We start from the raw sequence: 21,133 nt of genomic DNA on the forward strand, positions 1-21,133 counted from the left end.
TTTCAAATTCCTTCAGCAAATTCTCTCTTCTCTTAGGAAAGAGGAGAATCCTCAAACACTCTGTTTCCTTTTTTGACTCACAGCTCTTATTTGCTTCCAGAAATATTGGTCCTGAACTTTTCTTCTCTTTCACATCTCCTGTCTTTAAAACTGTCACTCATCCTCTCTTTAATGGAGACTGTGAATATCAGTGCTTTAACTCCAGCTGAAATCTTCACCCACACCTCCATCTCCTCAGGCACTCTGACACAACAATGACGGACACCAGTGTAAGCACCTAGATAAACATATGTAATCATTGTAACGCTCTTTGCTTTGGGTTCTTTTCTTTTATTGCCACTTCCTATACCTGCATTATCATCTCTCATCTCTTGCATCAGTGCATTTCATTCTCCTTGAAACTACCAGCCATGTTTCCACCACTACTCTCTGGTCTGATGCTATCCACATCAGACAATGTTGTACAATGTTGTAAGTGCAGGTTTGGGACACAACAAATGCTTAATGTCTTTTTTCTTCTTCTGAAGTGAGATTCTAAGTCTGAATAACACAAAGGAATGAGCTATTTTCACTGTAGAGTTATTCTTTCCAAGTTCTCAGCTATCCCTTTAGACTATGGAAGACCATTTCTGCACAAATGGGGACAAATATATTTTATTTATTGCATAGGCTTTCCTATCTGCTACTTATTAGCCACAAGTTCTTGACCCCTAAGCACAGACATATCATCGCTACATATATGTGTTCTCCAAACAGTGGATGACCTATCCCAGAAGCCAGATCAAGATCAAGTATTTCTCTCCAGTTCATGGGTAAAAATCTGACTCACATGTGGAGCCAGAAAGAAAAGATGTGTATCCTGTAATCTGTCCTGTTCACAGTGAATACTGTAGGTCTGTTTCCCTGTTTCCCACACGTCTTTGCTGCCTTTTTTTTTTTTAAAGCTAAACTAACATGCATTTCAACAGCTAGTTCCTTGAGAGCTTTAAAACACACTGAGATACAGGCTAACCCATTAACGCCAGCACTGCTTTTCCAAAGGGACAAATTATAACTTGGCAGACAATGAACTTGTTTTATTCCTAGTGCTCCATGTGTTGAAGGAATCAATCTAGATGTGTGGGTGGGAAGAGTTCACTAAATGACAACACAATGGCAGTTGCATGAATGAATCGATTAAAAAACTACTTGTCCTTTATAGCAGAGAAGAAAGGGGAAAAAATCCTGCTTTCAGTAAGTTAAAGTTGGACACATTAACCATGAGAACAGCTAATTATTAAAGTTGGCCAGACCCACAAGGTTCATATTCTAAAGTTCAGAGGTGTTCAGACCCAGGCTTTTCATTGTAGTCTATTGTACAGAATAGGCCAGATGCTATATCTGGATCCAAACTTCCTTAGGTATTTGGATTTCAGGGTTTCTACAATTATGAATACTATTTATACAGTAGTAGCACCCAAAATGTGCTAGGTGCAGTAGATATATATAGGAAGAGACCATTCTGTCCCTGAAGTACTTACATTGTAAACAGGCAAAGAAAGTTCTTTGTTAAGGTATGAAGCAAACTGTCTGAGGTGACCGCAGTCCTTGAAGAGAACATCAGCGGAGTAAGACAGGGAAATGTAGAGGCTGTTCATTCCCCTTGTTTCTTCTTCCCCACTTGGTGCTTTTACTTACATCCATTCTTGTCTCTGCTCCCACACCAAGCTGGTGTTTTCTGTCCTCACTTCAGCGTTTTTAATCCCCTCCTTTCGAGGTGTCAGGAGGATGGAGATGAATGATGGCTCAAGTAAGGTGCAGTACTGCTTCATACTACATTTTGAAGACATCTCCTTTCTGCTAGTACTCAGGACTTTGCTCTGCTGCTTTGTTCTCACAATGCAAAAGGGAGTGTCGCACTTGCAGTCAGACCCGTTGCTACACTATTCAGACTCCACCATGTTGCAATGAACATACACATGTAACCCTTCTGCCCCTCTGAGTTGGCAGCAACAAGGGCCGGGTTCAGTATCCAGGGGTTCCGTTTCAGTAACACAATGCATAACCGGCTCGAGCCCCCACCCAGTGACCTGGGACACTCACATACCACACCCCCCTGGGTGCCTCTAGGAGGCAATACTTCCCCTCTCGCAAGCACGGAGTCTGAGTGTAGCAAAATCTTTTTAATAAAGGGAGGAATCAATGCGGCATCCCATTGGAGAAACACCACAAACCGAGTTATAACACAAACCATAAACAAAAAACCCACCTCCAAGTACGTTTGGCACTGTCCTTTTTCCCTTTAGGGTTTTAAGTCCAATCACCCCAAAGTCCAACAACCCAAAAGTCTCTGGTCAATGCCACCCCAGAGTTCGAGAGTTTATCTGTAGAGGTCCCTCCCCCCAGCCTGGGTAGAAAGGGGCACCTTACGTGGTCCGGGGCCAACTGCCCTGCCTCTCCGTGGGTTCTGCTGCCTTCTCCACGAACTGCTCCGCTTTACCAGCTGCTCCACTCTGCTCCTCCAGCCGTCCTCAGGAACTGCTCCGCTCCAGCAGCTGCTCTGCTCCATGAGCTGCTCTGCAAACTGCTCGGCTCCGCTCGCTCTGTGGGCCGCTCCACCCGTCCCACAGCTACTCCGCTCTGCCAGCTGCTCTGCTGCCACCAGCTGTCCCGTGATCCGCTCCAGCCGTCCCCGCAACTGCTCCACTCCACCAGCTGCTCTGTTCCACAGTATAACTTCAGGCTCCCCCACTAGTTAGCACAGTACTCAGTGCTCTCAGCTCAGTTATTTCAGCTCTTTAGTGATTTCAACTCTCAGGTCTTAGTGGGGGAGCCCCAGTGCTAGTGCACCATTAGCCCAAAGTGAATTCAGCTCAGTAACCTGTATTTAGATTCTTGAGGAAATAAAAAAAATCACCTATGACATTCCACAGTGGAGAGAGGAGGGGGTGGAACTGGTGCTTCTGGCTCCACAAGGAGACTGCACCACCAGGCACAGATACCTGTCCCCAGCCTCTCTCCATTCACTGAGTTTTGGAACCCATGTCCCTTGTCTAGCAAGTACCACCCAACTGAGGGTGAGTCATTTGTCACCAAGCAGTCCCACAGCTCGGCAGTCTGGGATAGGGTAGGCGTGCCTATGCAAATACACTCTCTGAAATTCTTTCCATCAGATGTCAGGGTAGAGCTTATCCTGACTCTGCGTACATGCTCCCCCCAGCCAAGAATTTGTCGTCCCGACAAATCACATTCCCTACTATACCAACTTATTGGTCCCCTCCAAAAGGCATTAGATAGCCTACTTTAGCTTTCACAAACCTGTGTGCTAAATGTATAGGCTCCTCACTAATCACCCCAGGTGCATCGTAAGTTAACCGTTTCACTGGTCTTATTACCCTGTCTCGCCTATTGAGAATCTCTGTTGCTATGGTAGGGGGGACATCCTCTTGAGTGCTGGATGGGGAGGTTTCCTGTGAGTTCCCCTCAGATACTGGCATAGGATCCTGCATTTCTAGTCCTAACAGTGGAGGGTCGCAGGTGCTCTGGACATCCTCCATCTGTATATCACCACTGTCCAATAGCCTGTGTAAGTCATTACACGGGGGTCCCACCAGTGGCTCAGGGATGTCAGGAATGGGCCTAAATACTTCTGCCATAGGGTTTAGGGCGGAAGAGGATGTGCTCTCTTCTGATTCAGCGGATCGAGACTGAAATCTTGTCTTCATCCCAGGACACACCATGGTTGTGTCTTCCTCCTCAGACTCACTGTCAGATGTGCTGAGTAGGGGTAAGTTAGCTGCAGGAGGCCGGCTGTCCACGTTGGAAGGCGGCTTTGGTACAGCACCTTCGTTCTGCCCAGTTGCCCTGTTGTGGCCCATCTCATAAGGGTTGCCTACCAATTCTCCCACAGGGAGCAAAAGGTTTCTATGCACGGTTTTGGTCTGCCCTGGACCCTCTTCAGGTTTGATCTTGTAGACCGGCAGGTCTCCTAGCTTTTCCATCACTAAGTAAGGTATTGCCTTCCATCTGTCAGCTATCTTGTGTTTGCCAGCAATACCCAAATTTCGCAGCAGGGCTCTGTCCCCTGGCTGGAGCTCTTGCAGACGCACCCTAGCATCATATCGCTGTTTGTTGCAGTCTGCGTTCTTCCGAGCTGCAGACGTAGCTAAGTGATAAGCATCCCGTAGCTTTTCTCGTAGTCGGGATACATATTGCTGATGGGTTTCATAGCTATCGCCATCCTCTGAGACACCAAAGCACAAATCTATGGGTAGTCTTGGTTCTCGCCCAAACATCAAGAGATATGGGGTGACCCCCGTAGCATCGTTCTTTGTGGCATTGTAGGCGTGCACCAGAAATGCAACATGTTGGCTCCAGGTTGCCTTCTGCTCTGGCCGCAAAGTCCCTAACATATCCAATAGGGTTCGGTTGAACCTCTCTGGCTGAGGGTCACCTTGTGGGTGGTAAGGCGTTGTCCTCGACTTTTTAATACCTGCTATCCTCAGCACCTCCTTCAGAAGGTGACTCTCAAAATCTCTGATCCGAGTGTATCCGGGCTGGGAATCCATAAACTGAGAAATATTTTTCCCACAGTACTCGAGCGACAGTGGTGGCCATCTGATCACGTGTGGGATATGCCTGCGCATATCGCGTGTAATGGTCGGTCACTACTAGGATGTTCCCAATATTCCTCTTGTCCACTTCTAAAGACAAGAAATCAATGCAAACCAGCTCCAGAGGTTTGTTGCTGGTGATGTTCTTCAGATATGCAGCCCTCGTGGGCAGAGTTTTCCTTTGAACACATCGCGCGCAGGTCTCACATTTCCTGCGAACATCTTCAGCCATCCGTGGCCAATAGAATCTACTGCGGATAAGTTCCAGGGTCCTCTCCATCCCTAAATGTCCAAAGTCATCATGCAGGGCCCTCATGGCCAGGGCTCTGTAATCTTTTGGCAGCACTAGTTGATTCCATTGCTTTTGTAGAGGGTCTGTGGTCGTGCGGTATAGCACTCCCTGAATCAGTTTTAGTTTGGTCCATTCTCTCAATAGTAGTTTGCCCTCTGGGGTAGGTGGGACAACCTCAGCTGGGCCTCGCCCCTCTCTTTTGGCAAGTAGTGTATCACGAATGTCAATATCTTGCAGCTGGGCCTCTTTCCAGTCAGCCGTATTGAGCATGGGCAAGGGAGATTGGTCCAAAGCAATATAGTTTACTGAAGCAGAAGGCACGCCTTCAGGGGGTAGGCCCAAAGTTTCAGCAACACATCCATGAAGGCTCTCATGGGCCTCCGGCTCTCGGCGACTTACACTGCAAATAGCTCTCACTCCATCCGTGGATATCACAGCAAGTCGTGGTGCCTGTGGACGCCTGGACAATGCATCTGCATCTACATTGCTTCTCCCTGATCGGTATTGAATGCTGAAGTCATAGCTAACCAAAGCGGCCACCCATCTTTGCCCTGTAGCATCCAGTTTAGCACTTGTTAACACATAAGTCAGTGGGTTGTTGTCTGTCCACACCTGGAACTGAGCCCCATACAAGTAGTCTCGAAATTTCTCAGTGATGGCCCATTTCAAGGCCAAGAACTCCAGCTTGTGGGTGGGATAGCGGGTTTCACTATCAGACAGTCCTCGGCTGGCAAAGGCTACAGGTTTACGCTTGCCTTCCACCTCCTGGTACAGTACTGCCCCCAGACCCTCCAAACTGGCATCAGTATGCAGGATAAATGGCTTGCTTGGGTCAGCAAATACTAGGACTGGGGCATGAGTTAGGCAAGTAATGATTGCTCGAAAAGCCCTTTCACATCTCTCATCCCACCGTGGCCCAAAGGGTTCGAAGGGGCCATAGTGTCTCTGCACGGAAGGCCTTTTATTCTTGGTCTTAGATTTGTCCCTGCTGGACTGATATCCCCTGGTAAGATCACTGAGGGGTTTTACAATTGTAGCATAGTTTTTCACAAATCTGCGGTAATAACCACTAAACCCAAGGAAGGTCTTAAGTTCTCTGTAGTTGCTTGGACGTGGCCATGTAGTGAGTGCTTCTATTTTATCAGGATCAGTACTCACACCCTCTTGGGACACGATGTGCCCCACATACTTCACCGAGGTCCTGCAGAACTGGCATTTGTCAATTGAAAGCTTCAAACCATAATCCTCCAGCCTATCAAGCACTTTAAGAAGTCTTTCCTCATGCTCCTCCAAAGTTCTTCCAAACACAATCAGGTCATCCAAATAAACTAACACTTGCAGTAAATTCATGTCTCCCACAACTTTCTCTATAAGACGTTGAAATGTGGCAGGTGCTCCAGAAATCCCTTGGGGCATGCGTTCGAACTGATAAAACCCTAATGGGCAGATGAAGGCTGTCTTCTCCTTATCTTCTTCACCCAGAGGGATCTGGTAGTATCCACTCCGAAGATCCAACACAGAGAACCACTGGCTTCCCAGCAAACAGTCTAAGGCATTTTGAACTCGAGGCATTGTATACTGGTCAACCACAGTACGGCGGTTTAGGGTGCGGTAGTCAATACACATCCGGATTTTCCCATTCTTTTTACGGACCACCACAATGGGCGAGGCGTATGAGCTGCAGCTCTCTGTAATGATGCCATTTGCAGCCACTCTTGAAGATGTTGACGCACATCTTCCATCTCGGAGAGAGCAAGCCTCCTAGATCTCTCTCTGAAAGGTCGAGAGTCATGTAGTCTGATTTTGTGCTCTACTCCTTTTGCACATCCCACATCCCACTCATGCAATGAGAACACCTTGGATCTTTCACAAAGTTTCCTTCTTAGGCGATCTTTCCACTCCTCGGACAATGGTGAATCTCCAAAGTTAAACTTTGCTGGGTCTATTGTTGGCACTTGAGTCTCACACTGGGGTTTTACAATTGATTCAGGCTCAAAGAGGTCTGCTATCTTTTGTCCTTGCCTCACAACAACATCTCTACTTGTTTCATTAGCAATCAGTATAGTCACCTTTTCCTGGGCTTCAGCAGGTAGGGTTATGACTCCACTGGGGACCAGCACTCCTTCCGGGAGCTCTCCTTCAGCCGGCTGCTCTATCATTGCTAATGCCCCTTTACTGCCTTTCAGCCTAGTACTCATGGCTAGTACTTCTTGCTCCGTCCTTGCAGGCACTACTAAGGGGGTTGTACCCATGTACTTCAGTGCCCCAATCGGTAGCTCAGATGTCTCCTTCTTGGTGCTCTCAATCTTCCTATAGGCTTCAGCACAAAGCGTATGGATCATCAGGGTACTCAGGTACTGGTCCCCAGCCCATTGTCTGCAGTAATCCACGAGCACCTTGAAGAGGGTGGAGTTGGTCCCTATCAGCACAGACACATCAGAGGTCCCTTTCGGGTCAGGGCATATTAAGGCAGCGGTGTCTACCTCTTGCTTTACCCCAGCAATCTCCTCTGGGAATTCCAGGTGCACTATGACATACCCTTAATAGAGGTATTCATCCATGCTGAGGCCACACAGACCAATGCCAGTCAGTGGCTGTATGGGCAGGTGCCTAAGCATCTGTTGGTAGAATGACTGAAATATAATAGTCACTTGAGATCCAGTGTCAAGCACGGCTTTACACTCTGCCCCTTCAATCCTCACCATGACCTCTGCTCGAGGCCCTATCAGTCCTGCAGGGATCCCGGCTGGATGGTCTCTTCTGGGGGAATCTTCAAATCCTCTAGGCCAAGGTGGTCTCTGTCCCCGGACCTTCTGACAGCTACTGGATCTTTTCCAACTAATCCTCAGCTTTTCATACACTAAGGAGGGGTTCTCTTCCTTATGGCAGTTAGCAGCACTTTGCCCATCCTGACCACACCGGTAGCAAAAGAATTGTCCTTTCCCCATTCGGCGAGGTGGGACGGTGACTCTATATACTGACTTCTCTATCATCACAGTCTGAGGCTCCTTATTCCTGGAAATCTTAGCTCGGTCAATGATGCTTTGCAGCTCAGCTATCCGTTCTGTCAGGACCTGCATTTGTTGGGCAAGTTCCTCTGTGGTGCTCACCATCAGTACACTGGCCATTGGCGGTGGTGTAGTGCTGGCTGGTTCCAATGTTTGGGCTTCCCAACACTCGCTGGCTGCCTGCCTTTCTTCTTCTTCCCTGACCTCCTTTATCAGCTGGGAGTAACTTGGGGGATGTTCCTGCCGTTCTCTTAGTCGGAGATGAAGTAGGATTGGGTTCCGATACTGAGTCCCTCTTATAACTTGAGCCAGTCTGGTCTGATCCATCTGCTCAGCAGTCACTGCTCCCCTCATAACAGCTCTCTGAAGTAGTCTCTCCAGCCTCTGTATATAGGCTGAAATTTTCTCACCCCTTTGCTGTCGGGAATTAATGAATTTACAGTAACTGTCCTCAGGGCCCTCTACGCTCCCAAAGGTATTATCAAGGGCCTCTAGGCAGTCCTTCACACTAACCTCAGGGTCAGTGAGCTTCAGGGTGCGAATTACATCTAATGCTGGGCCACTAAGGCTCTCTATTAGACATCGTCGCTTTCTACATCGGGTACGGCCCACTCCCGCAGCATTTCAGTAGTATGCTCCGACCAGAGTTCAAACTCCTCTTCCCCATCAAATAACCTTAACTTACGACAAGAGTTCGACATAGCATAGGCCAACACAATCTTTTCCAATATATGCCCCAGTGCTTTTGCCCAGTCATAGGCTGAGTCTGCCGCCCCTGAGCTAGAGGCTGCAGGACTGGGGCCCAACAAACCCGACATATTAGCCATTATACAAACAGTAGTTTCCTCAAAATATAAACACAATTATTTCCCAATACAGTGGAACACTCAACAGGTACTTGCGAGGGGTATTGACCCAGGGATCCTGGACGAGCCCCCAAAAATGTAACCCTTCTGCCCCCTCTGAGTTGGCAGCAACAAGGGCCGGGTTCAGTATCCAGGGGTTCCGTTTCAGTAACACAATGCATAACCGGCTCGAGCCCCCACCCAGTGACCTGGGACACTCACATACCACACCCCCCTGGGCGCCTCTAGGAGGCAATACTTCCCCTCTCGCAAGCACGGAGTCTGAGTGTAGCAAAATCTTTTTAATAAAGGGAGGAATCAATGCGGCATCCCATTGGAGAAACACCACAAACCGAGTTATAACACAAACCATAAACAAAAAACCCACCTCCAAGTACGTTTGGCACTGTCCTTTTTCCCCTTAGGGTTTTAAGTCCAATCACCCCAAAGTCCAATAACCCAAAAGTCTCTGGTCAATGCCACCCCAGAGTTCGAGAGTTTATCTGTAGAGGTCCCTCCCCCCAGCCTGGGTAGAAAGGGGCACCTTACGTGGTCTGGGGCCAACTGCCCTGCCTCTCCGTGGGTTCTGCTGCCTTCTCCACGAACTGCTCCGCTTTACCAGCTGCTCCACTCTGCTCCTCCAGCCGTCCTCAGGAACTGCTCCGCTCCAGCAGCTGCTCTGCTCCATGAGCTGCTCTGCAAACTGCTCGGCTCCGCTCGCTCTGTGGGCCGCTCCACCCGTCCCACAGCTACTCCGCTCTGCCAGCCGCTCTGCTGCCACCAGCTGTCCCGTGATCCGCTCCAGCCGTCCCCGCAACTGCTCCACTCCACCAGCTGCTCTGTTCCACAGTATAACTTCAGGCTCCCCCACTAGTTAGCACAGTACTCAGTGCTCTCAGCTCAGTTATTTCAGCTCTTTAGTGATTTCAACTCTCAGGTCTTAGTGGGGGAGCCCCAGTGCTAGTGCACCATTAGCCCAAAGTGAATTCAGCTCAGTAACCTGTATTTAGATTCTTGAGGAAATAAAAAAAATCACCTATGACATTCCACAGTGGAGAGAGGAGGGGGTGGAACTGTTGCTTCTGGCTCCACAAGGAGACTGCACCACCAGGCACAGATACCTGTCCCCAGCCTCTCTCCATTCACTGAGTTTTGGAACCCATGTCCCTTGTCTAGCAAGTACCACCCAACTGAGGGTGAGTCATTTGTCACCAAGCAGTCCCACAGCTCGGCAGTCTGGGATAGGGTAGGCGTGCCTATGCAAATACACTCTCTGAAATTCTTTCCACCAGATGTCAGGGTAGAGCTTATCCTGACTCTGCTTACACATACAAGCACAGACCTGTTGATGAATTGCTGAGGGGCCAAGGCTCTTTAAGACCAGGACATCTGCACTAACTGTCTATGCACTACCCTCACCATGATTGATCATCTCTTTCAGTTAAGTTAGACACTACATCAGAATCACATAACCTGAGAGGATCCACACACACACTCAGTGCAACTCCACATAGAGGGGAACATATGCTTTGGACATACTTCCTTCCATCCCAGTAGTAATATTCCACAGGGAATCCGCTGTGTTTGGGCTTTGGCAGCTGGACTCCTCTGGATTATTCTTTCTGCAGCCCGCAAAGTGGCTGGCAAAAATTAACACAGCCCAAGACTGTATTTCCTTGCATGCTTCCCCCACCACTCCATGAAACCCTGTATAGTGGATGCTCAAAGACCAGTCATCATTGGTGGAATGCCATAGGAGCCATACTGTCTTGGAGCCAGCAGAAGCCTGTGGGCCTTGCAGTAAAGGAGAGATATCTGGTGACTACACAAATGACCCCTGTCTCCTGCAGATCTCAGGGGATCTTTGAGCTAAGAAAGTAGAAATCTTGGTTTCTTCCAGTGGGATCAAAATACCAACAGAAAGCTCCATAGGTAATGCCAAGTCTCCTGATCTGGCTTATTCATGCCTCGGGGAAAATGGGGCTCTTAGTTTTGAACTTCATGTTGGACATGTGGGACTCAAATGTACCTAAAATATAAAGTGAAACTCAAAAATTCAAAATCTACGTGAACTAAAGTCATTGGAAATGTTTGTCAGAAGGAAAGATGGGCTTGAAATAGAGAGTTCAGACCCAAATTTGAATCCAGACCTCCCCAAAGTTGGTACAGTAGGATATAATGCCCTAGTATGAGTCCATTACAGAGATGCATCCAAGCCACAACGTTCAGATATGAGTCTGGGATTCAAATCTCACATTCCAATCTGGGGCCCAGTTCTAGCTGCAGCCCATGTAAACCAAAAAGATATGTTTCATGCAGATCTAATTCTTAGCCCAACTGAACTGATTGTTTGAGCCTTTGCAGTGAACCTTTTTTTGTATGCCAACTGTAAAAAGAAAATGAACCCTCAGCGGCTGGGTCATTTTTAAGACAACTGGTTAAAGTGACCAGATATAATTACATCATTCTGTCATCAAAACATAACAATAAATTACTGTTGTTTCTTTATTATGATCCTAATGGGAATATATCACAATACTGTAGTTGGATCAGGACAGTTTAACTCTGATAAAGTTGTGGTTCATCCCTTAAACCTTTCCCTTTGTTTGTTTGTTTCCTTTTTTGTTTGCTTGTTTTGGCTTTTTGAATTTCTAAGCTGGGTTCTTTAATTGCTCCCTCTTAGCTGGGAGCCAAAGATCATTTTAAAAAAAAGAATAAATGGGCTGAGAACTAGAACTCTTTGTTGTATTCCGTTCTGAGACTGATCAGTCCAAATCTGGGTCATTTTTTATGACTACTTCTGGTACTAGCTGTATAAAGCCAATTTGTATTTGGAATGGAATACGTTTTGAGTACAAGACAAACATAATTCAGCAGAAAGGGTTTGAGAGAAACAACTTCTTACATGCAGTCATACTAGAAATACCCTACATCATGTGAAAGGTCGTCTTGCTGTATTTTGCATTACAAAACATTGCACAATCTTTTCTTCCCCCTTTTAAAGCACTGCAAAGACAGAGAGAACTTAGAAAACACAGTTCTCAGTCTTTTTAGGAGCAGGGCTAATCATTCCCAAACAAAAAGAGATAAGGTTGCTAAGTGCAGTTCAAAAGAAGACATGCTATGAAAACACAGCCATAAACAAACCCTCAAACTTTAAAGACTCATGGACCCACAAGTTAAAGTTACATAGATAGTTCCGACACTAACCTTAACATCCAATTCGTATACACACAGGTCATTAATCAGGAACAGGTTTCAGAGTGGTAGCCAGTAGTCTGTATCAGCAAAACTAATGAGGAGTCATTCATCTGATGAAGTGGGTTTTAGCCCATGAAAGTTTACATCCAAATACATTTGTTAGTCTCTAAGGCAGGGGTGGGCAAACTTTTTGGCCCAAGGGCCACATCTGGATGGGGAAATTGCATGCAGGGCCATGAATATAGGGCTGGGGCAGGGAGTTGAGGTGCGGGAGGGAGTGTGGGGTATGGGAGGGGGTGCAAGGTGAAGGAGGGGGCTCAGGGCAGGGAATGGGGTAGAGGAGGGGTGCGGAGTGTGAGAGGGGGCTCAGGGCAGAGGTTGGGATGAAGGATGCAGGAGGGGTTCAAAGTGCAGACTCTGACCTGTCACTGCTTACCTGGAGCGGCTCTGGGGTGGCAGCAGCACGCAGCGGGGCTAAGGCAGGCTCCCTGCCTGCCCTAGCCCTGCGCCACTCCCAGAAGCGGCCAGCACCACATCCCTGGGGTTGAGGAAGAGGGATCCGCTTGCTGCCCTCACCTGCGGGTACCTCCCCCAAAGCTTCCATTGGCAGTGGTTCCCTGTTCCCAGCCACTGGGAGCTGTGGGGGGGCGGGGGGGTGTACAGTGCCTGTAGGCGAAGGCAGAACATGGAGCCCTTTGCCCCTTCTCCCAGGGGCCTGAGGAACATGGTGCTGGCTGCTTCTGGGAGCAGCGAGGGGCCAGGGAAGGTAGGGATCCTGCCTTAGGCCCGCAGTGCCATGGGGATGGCAATCCTGCGGGCTGGATCCAAAACCCTGACAGGTTGGATCTGGCCCATGGGCCGTAGTTTGCCCACCCCTGCTCTAAGGTGCCACAAGGACTCCTTACTGTTTTATTCAGGAACAGTTCTCCCAGCTAGTGCCAGAAGGACTGCTTGGGAGTATTTTGGACAGCATGTCAGTGAATGCTTGTTGATGGTAAGACTATTTCCTGGGGTTGTCTAGGGTTGAGTTATGGAGTGTGATTGCTTGAGGGATTCCTGTGGGATGTTCCAGGCAGTACTGGGGAATTACTGATAAGATGAGTTGACAATGAGCCAAATCCCAAGTTTTGACATTGTCATTAGTCAGAAAAAATCCCACTGACTTGAAGAACGTGAGCCGGGGGGAAAGAGCAGGAATGTGAGCTGGAATCTTGCCCAGTATCAGGGACATTGCTTGGACAGAAACTAGTGGGGTGGGGAGTCAGAGGTATTCTCTTTGAAGCAGCCAAGCGAAGGAAAGAAGCTGCTGTAAAAGGCTTCATCTTCCATTGTTCCTGCATCAGAAGAATCTTCCCACAGCTGGATCTCAGGCTTTTAAGACCCCTTTATGCTACTCCAGTCCTTTTTCCCAGCATAAAGGAGCCAGAGATGTGATCTCATTCTTTTGTGCTGGTAGAATAAAAACAAAGCTGCCCTAAAACATCAGAAGACATGGATCAATAATTCTTCCATCTAAAAATTTTGAAGTGAGTGTCAACATAAGCCCTATTGGGAAAAATCAGTTGCAAATATAGCCATAGTGTCACAGTCTGCACCTCCATAAAAAAGGTTTTTCTGTATGCACATAAAACTTGAATGAATCCACTAAAAGGTACTTCTCCTCTTGAGAAGGTCAACAACTTAGACTCATTTAGAGTGTTTTGGCCAAGCCATTTTTGAGGAACACGATTTCTAAAGAATAAGTGTTGGAAAAAGACTTTCAAAAAGTGAAGGTTGGTGGAATTTTGGAAGCAGCATGTCTTTAGAATTCCTTGTATGATCACTTCCAAACTTCTCGGGGTGGGAGGGGGGAGGAAGAGGGGAAAAGGTCTGGTAGGGTAAGATGTAGTAAGTGAAATTTCAGGGGAAAAGATTTAATGGAAAAAATGGAAGGTTAGTTTCAACCTTAGGCTTCGATCCTGCAACTTGAAATCAGTGGGAATCCATGCAGGCACAGGAGCCTATCTGCACATAAATTGCAGCACTGGGACCTTGAGTTGCAGGACAAGTTCTCATCCAATATATTCCTGTTTCTTTAGATACAAATATTAGATCCGAAATATACAAATAAACATCAGCCTCAGTGCATACACCTATTGATAATTCTTTGAAAGGTCTGTAGTTACTTCAGGAAAGTGTGTTAGACTATGTTGATGGAAAATGACCATGACCTGCTGTTTATCATAGAGTTTAAGGCCAGAAGAGACAACTAAATAATCTGCACTGAGCCCAATAACTTGTGTCTGACTAAAGCATTTCTTCCAGAAAGGCATCCGGGTTTGATTTGAAGACTCCAAGAAACTGACCCTTTTTTTTTTTTTTTTAAATCATTTATTTGCTGTGAGTTTCACCATTGCCCGAGCAGTCATGAGCTTTGAGTAAGAAAAATAATGGGAGATAATATATTTTGTAATAAATCCATAGTCATCTAAGACTTCATGGGGCTACCTAAAAATGCAAATGACCCTGCCACTTCACCAAAGGAGAATCTCTGGTAGCTGTTTGCAGTGTAGGAAACACATTTGAGGAGTTCTGATTTTGTCCACTAGGGGGAAGTAGCATCCCCCACCAACGATTGTCAGTACATTATAGTATGAAAAATTGTGAAAAGAAAGATAAAAGATAAGTAGTAATAATACTTGAATTCCAGATGAAGTGCTGCTACAGAGTTCTTAAACTGCAGGAGGTTAGGAATATAAAGCTGCAATGACTGAGAGGAAGGTCCTTAGACAGCAGAGAGGAAAAGTGGAGACAAAGGTCCTGAAAAATGCTTATTTTTTATTTCCCCATGTAGATTCAGCTATATAGGGTTGGTATCTTGTTCATATATTCATGATTACAGAGAGGTCAGCAAATTTAAAAGGAATCTCCAAGCTATGCAGAAGTGTTAATTAACCAAAATCAATAATAATAATAATATTCTCATGTAAAGCTGATGATTTCCTTAAAGCAATAACACATAGATCCAGCCATGAATTTTCTCCCACCCCATGAAAAATGTTGGTGTTTTATCAACAAAATAAAGGGGAGGGAAGAGTCAAAAGCAATTTTTTGACAAAAAAAATGGTGAAACTATTTTCAGCTATGAACATTTTTTGACCAAAACTCCAATAAATAATAAAAATAGTAATAATAATAATAATAAACTTTGAAATAGAATAATAAAAAGGATAAAAGGAGAGGGAGCCATTATTGTTTGTTTAACTGATGATCACATACATTAGTAGCAATTTTAAGAATGGGAAAAAAGAACACTATTTTACTACATGCAGCACATAGTCAGTCTCTATGGGCTGCTAGTTCTTTGCTAAAACAATGAGGAGTCCTTGTGGCACCTTAGAGACTAACAAATTTATTTTGGCATAAGATTTTGTGGGCTAAAACTCACTTCATCTGATGCATGGAGTGAAAAATACAGTAAGCAGTATATATATTACAGCACGTGAAAAGATGGGAGTTGCCTTACCAAGTGGCCAATTCAATTAAGGTGGAAGTGGACTATTCCCAACAGTTGACAAGAAGGTGTGAGTATCAACAGAGGGGAAATTACTTTTTGTAGTGATCCAGACACTCCCAGTCTTTACTCAGGCCTAATTTGATGGTGTCCAGTTTGCAAATTAATTTTGGTAACCCTCAGTGGGTTCAGAGGGTAATGGCCTTAGAATGTGGTGTCAGAAAGTTGCCTAGCAATCTTTCATTCATATTCCAACCTATTCATGATGAGTACAGCGCCCTTTGTCAGCCTTTTTGATTATAATGTCAGAGTTGTTTCTGAGGCCGCGGATGGCATTGTGTTCTGCACAGCTGAAGTGATGCTGCTTTAGTTCGTTGCTGTCTTTCTCCATGCAGAACTCCCACTGAGTTCAATGATAGTTCCATGCACACCAACAGCATCTGAAAATGATGCCTTAGGAGAGTATCATATAGTAGCTCTGGGAATTCAGCTAGAACATAAGTATTTGGTCCAGATCTCACAAGTCACAATATAGGGTAATCAGTTTCCTCACCAAACTAAGTGTCAGCTAAATGCATTCATTAAAGGTGAATTTAAATATTTTTTGTCTTGTGGTTTACCTGTGAAGACCTGAGTCTAGTGTTCTGAGTTCCTTTTATGTCACCTAGGGCCAGATTTTTTAAAATGTATTTAGGTGCCTAAAGCTTAAGAAAAGCACCTAATGGATTTTCAAAAGCCCTTAGGTACTTATGTCCCAAATCAATGCGAGTTAGGCACCTAGGACTTTTGAAAAATCTCAGTGGGCAACTATCTGCACTTTTAGGCACCTAAATACCTATGTATTAAAATGTGTTCCTATGAGTTTTGCTTGAGTAAGAAGTGTGGAGAGAGGCTCCCTATTGCATCTCCACAGCCCATCTACTGTTAGGCTTATGGTGATGGTATTTACTTGCCTAAACTGTTACATCTATTAACCACTGTCTTGTCATAACTCAATTATTGTTGAGCAAAGACAAAATGAAAGATATTTTGCAGCTGAAAGGAATGAAAAATCAGCAAACTTCCTCACATTTTTTTATTAGCTGTGGTGCAAACGTTTGCAGGGGAAAATGTTTAATACAACCATCAGGTAATTTTTTTTTTTTTCTGAAGTGAGTGTTTATGCAAAGGAAATGAGACCTTCCGGTAAGTTTGCTTTGACATTATTAGGAGGTATTTTATGGCAGATATTTACATTGGGCTGAATTCCTGCGGCATCTTGTAAATGCATTTAACACAGCATTTCAGCCCCGGCTGCCAAACGACGAAAAAGCACTTTGTACAGACACCTTATCCATTTTTTTATGATGGCTGTGTGGTGCAATTACATTTCCATCATTCGGAAGGCTGGCTACGTCTCCCTGCTGAGTCATTACTCTCAACAGAGCTTTAACTTTGAGGGCTGCTTCAGAGATTTCTGAAACAATAGATCACAAAGAATGCATCGGAGCCTAGAGTTTCAAGATAATCTTCACATCATTTACAGTTTCTTGACTTTCTTTGGGACGGACTTATTAATCATAAGGATTAAATGAATTACTGTATTATGGTTTCTCTGTGCAAAGCAGTGATTGATTTGCACAGCTGTTCTTAGTCATGACTCTTAGGCCATGCCTACACTACAGGGACTACAGTGACATAGCCATGGCACCGTAACCATGCTGGCATAACCCCAGGATATAGATGCAGCCTTCAGCAACAGAAGGGGTTTTTCCATCATTCTAGGAACTCCATCTCCCCAAGCGATGGTAGCTAGGCTGACAGCAGCATTCTTCTGTTGACATAGCTGCGTCTACACGGAGGTAACCGTTTAGGCAGGGACTGTTATGGCACTCAGGGGTGTGTATTTTTCATACCTAGTCTGAGCGCTGTAGTTATACTGACCTAAACTTTAAGTGTAGACTAGGCCTTAATTATGCCACCTCCTCCATTGTATTTGTAAGTGCATTAAATAAGGTGCTTTGAAAATCCAGGGCCTGATTCATCAATGCCTTACTTCAGCTTTACACCAGTGGCTCAGATATTCATGTCTCACCCATGAACCTGCCTTGGTACTGCGTTTCTCTAGTTGTATTGTGCCACCGTTGATTTCACTGGGCTGACACTGAAGGAAAATGGCAGGAAATTAGCAGAAAGTGAGATACATGATCGGAGAGCAAACATTTGAGTAGATAAGCATGCTTCTAACCCATGATCTATGTTTACTTGATAGTTAGTCTTTATTGCAGACCAGCTGCACCTGATAAATTTTAAAATTGGACAATCACTGCTCAGACAGGAATATAAAATACAGACAATTAAGAATATTAATTGCATCTGGCCTCTGGCTATAAATGTACAGGATGCAGCTCAATTATGACCACAAACTGAAAAAACCTTAATTTTAAAAATTTATTCAGAGTATAAAATACTTTCCTCTACAAAAGGTATTTCATTTGATACTGTATAATACAACAACAACAAGGAGCCTGGTGGCACTTTAAAGACTAACAAATTTATTTGGTAAAAAACCCACTTCTTCAGATAATACATATATACGTATAATACAACATTATTTTATATAGCATCTCTTCCAAACTGAGCCCCTACAGACTTCACCAATTAAAAATCAAAGGACAGTAGAAATAATAGTAATAAGAGCAATATTAAAATGAGAGGGAAATTATAAAATGTAGCCCAAGAAGGATAATATATATTTCCCAAGACATTGATACAGCAAAGGCTCCCCATAGCACCAATGCACAATTTGAATGTGCACGCAATCGTACTTTTCATGTGAAAATAAAAGAAAATAATAAAATAATACATTTTACCATCGCACGTTTCCTACAGAGATTATGGGCTACACCTTCATCTAGGATAAACTGGTTTAACTCCACTGTACTCCACTGACATCTATACAGGGGTCTTCTAAATCACAGGTTGGTCATGGCATAAATAGCAAATAGCAATTTCACAGCTATTCACAAAAAAAATGTGATTTCTCTGCAGTGTTTCTCAAACTAGGAACCTGGACCCAAAAGGGGTTCACAAGCCTATTAGGGGGTCATGATATTGCACCCTTACTTCTGTGATGCTGCTGGCAGCGATGCTGCCTGAAGCTGGGTGGTGGGAGAGCAGCGGCTACTGGCTGGGTGCCCAGCTCCGAAGGCACCGCCACCACCAGCAGCAGCACAGAAGTAAGGGTGGCAATACTATTGCACCCTTACTTCTCTGCAGCTGCTGTCTGCAGCACTACCTTCAGAGTTAGGCGCCCCGGCAGCAACTGCAGCTCTCTGCTCTGCCTTCAAAGATGGGTAGTCGGAGACTGGTGGCAGCGCTACCCTCCAACAGCAGTGCAGAAGTAAGGGTGGCAGCCACCACTCTCCACTCTGCCTTCAAAGCTGTGTGTCTGGAGACCATATTTTCACAGTCCATGATGAGATTTTCACAGCCGCTAATTTGGTAGATCCCTATATATTATACATTGTTGTCATAGTATCTTTCCCCAATCTGAACCTTAGAGTCCAAAAGTTGGGGTACCAGCATGAATTCCTCTAAGCTTAATTACCTGCTTAGATCTGATAAGCTGCCATCAATCAGGAATTCCAGTGCCTGATGCACTCTGGTCCCCCCAAAACCTTCCCCGGGGACCCCCAAGACCCAAACCCCCTGGATCTTAACACAAAGAAAGTAAACCCCTTTCCTTACCGTTGCCTCTTCCAGACTTCCCCTCCCTTCTCTTCCCCTCCAGGTGTTCCCTCCCTGGGCTCCTGGAGAGATAGACAGATTCACGCTCCGTGAATCTAAAACAAAGGGATTCCACCCTTCTCCCCTCCCTTCCCCTTCCCTGTTAAGTACAGACTCAATTCCTTGAGCCTCAACAAGGGGAAAAATCAGACAGGTCTTAAAAGCAAAACTTTTAATAAAAGGAAAGAAAAAAAGTAAAAGTTATCTCTGCAATTTAGATGGTAAAAAGTTACAGGGTCTGTCAGCTTATAGAAACTGGAGAAAAAACCTCCTCCAGCAGAAATACAATTTAAAATACTTCCGGCCAAATACACATTTGCAAATACAAAAAACAATCAAAAGACTATAACCGCCTTTCTTACTAAATACTCACTATTCTGAATATATAAGAGACTGTAGCAGGGAGATTGGCAAGAAACCTGGTTGCACGTCTAGTCCCTTCCAGGACCCAGAGAGAACAAAGCCGAACCCAAAAAACGCAAACAAAGGCTTCCCTCCACTGAGATTTGAAAGTATCTTGTCTCCTGATTGGTCCCCTGGTCAGGTGTTGGTTCCCTGTTTGTTAACCCTTTACAGGTAAAAGAGACATTAACCCTTAACTATCTGTTTATGACAATTGTACCACTGAACACACCGTTAACTATACTGAAGTAATACCAATTTACACCAGCTGATGATCCAGGTGTATATGTTAACTTAACCATAATCAGAGTTGTGCATTGGAATGTGATTCACAGGAGTTTGCTTTGGCCAATGTGGTTGTTTATATGCCAGGCATTCAAGGAAGTTTGTTAGGGAGGCGGTGAATCTGTGAATGCATTTGGTACTGTGATGTCTGGGTGTTAATTTATGTGAATGAAGGTTTATTTTCTTGATTTGTAGTGATTGCGTTGGTGAAGTTGTCACTTGAACAAACTTAGCACTAAGGCAACAAAGTTTATTTGGCTGGGGGTATAGTTGAGGGATCAACTCAGCTGGTGTACCTTGGCTTCAGTGGAGCTGTGCTGAGTCACAGCACCGGACAATCTGGCCCAAGCTTATGAAGGGGGTTACCAAGCCTAAAATGAACAGAAATGCTTTCATGATTCCTTTATTCGTTATTATTAATTCTTATCTTATTATTATTTCTTCTTCAGTAAAAAGAGTTTTAGGATTTAGTTACATTTTTAGGATTTAAACATACCCATTGTGTGGTTTTTCCCCAAACACAACAGTACTATGCTAGTGAATGAGAACTAGAAAATTAAACTAGATTATTAACATTTTCATTTTTTGGAACCTAAAGATATTTTAAATCTATGTGTTTTATGTTGTTGGCATTAACTCGTCCCCCCGCCAAAGCCCCACTGTTTTGCCTTAATTCACACTGGCTCTTTTTTCTTCTGTTTTTTGTAACTGCATTTTGTAGCTGTAGTTAGGGTAGAAGCCGCATTCTTTCCCACCGTGGGACTGTGTTTGGGATTTGTGTTCGACAACTGACGTTTGGTGGACGTTTCATCAGCAGCTAACAGCTTTTGTGTCACTCACCCAGAATCACACATTCCTGTCACTTTAATAGTAATGTTCAAAACCAGGAAATAAAGTGTTGTTACTGCCATCTAGGGGTGAGTAAAAGAGGTGGATGCAAGTATTTCTACCATCCACCAGAATATTTTAGGAAAGGTGGTTTGATTTGGATCATATCCTGCTATGGATGGTTTACATAGCCACATTCTTTATTCTCATAGCCCTGTGAACTGGGTACAAAGGGTTACTTGTTATGATTCCACCTCTACTCTGTCTCATATGTTTTTTCTTACTCAGTTATGATAAATGAACAGCGCTCAGTACTTTTGTGAGACTACTCACATGAGTAGCCTTAACAAAATCAGTGGGATTCAGGAAGGCTGTACTAGCTGGTAAGAGTAGTGGAGAAAAAGGCTCCAGCACTGACA

The sequence above is a fragment of the Gopherus flavomarginatus genome, chromosome 1 (genome assembly GCF_025201925.1).
Source record: "Gopherus flavomarginatus isolate rGopFla2 chromosome 1, rGopFla2.mat.asm, whole genome shotgun sequence".
Lineage (NCBI taxonomy): Eukaryota > Metazoa > Chordata > Testudines > Testudinidae > Gopherus > Gopherus flavomarginatus.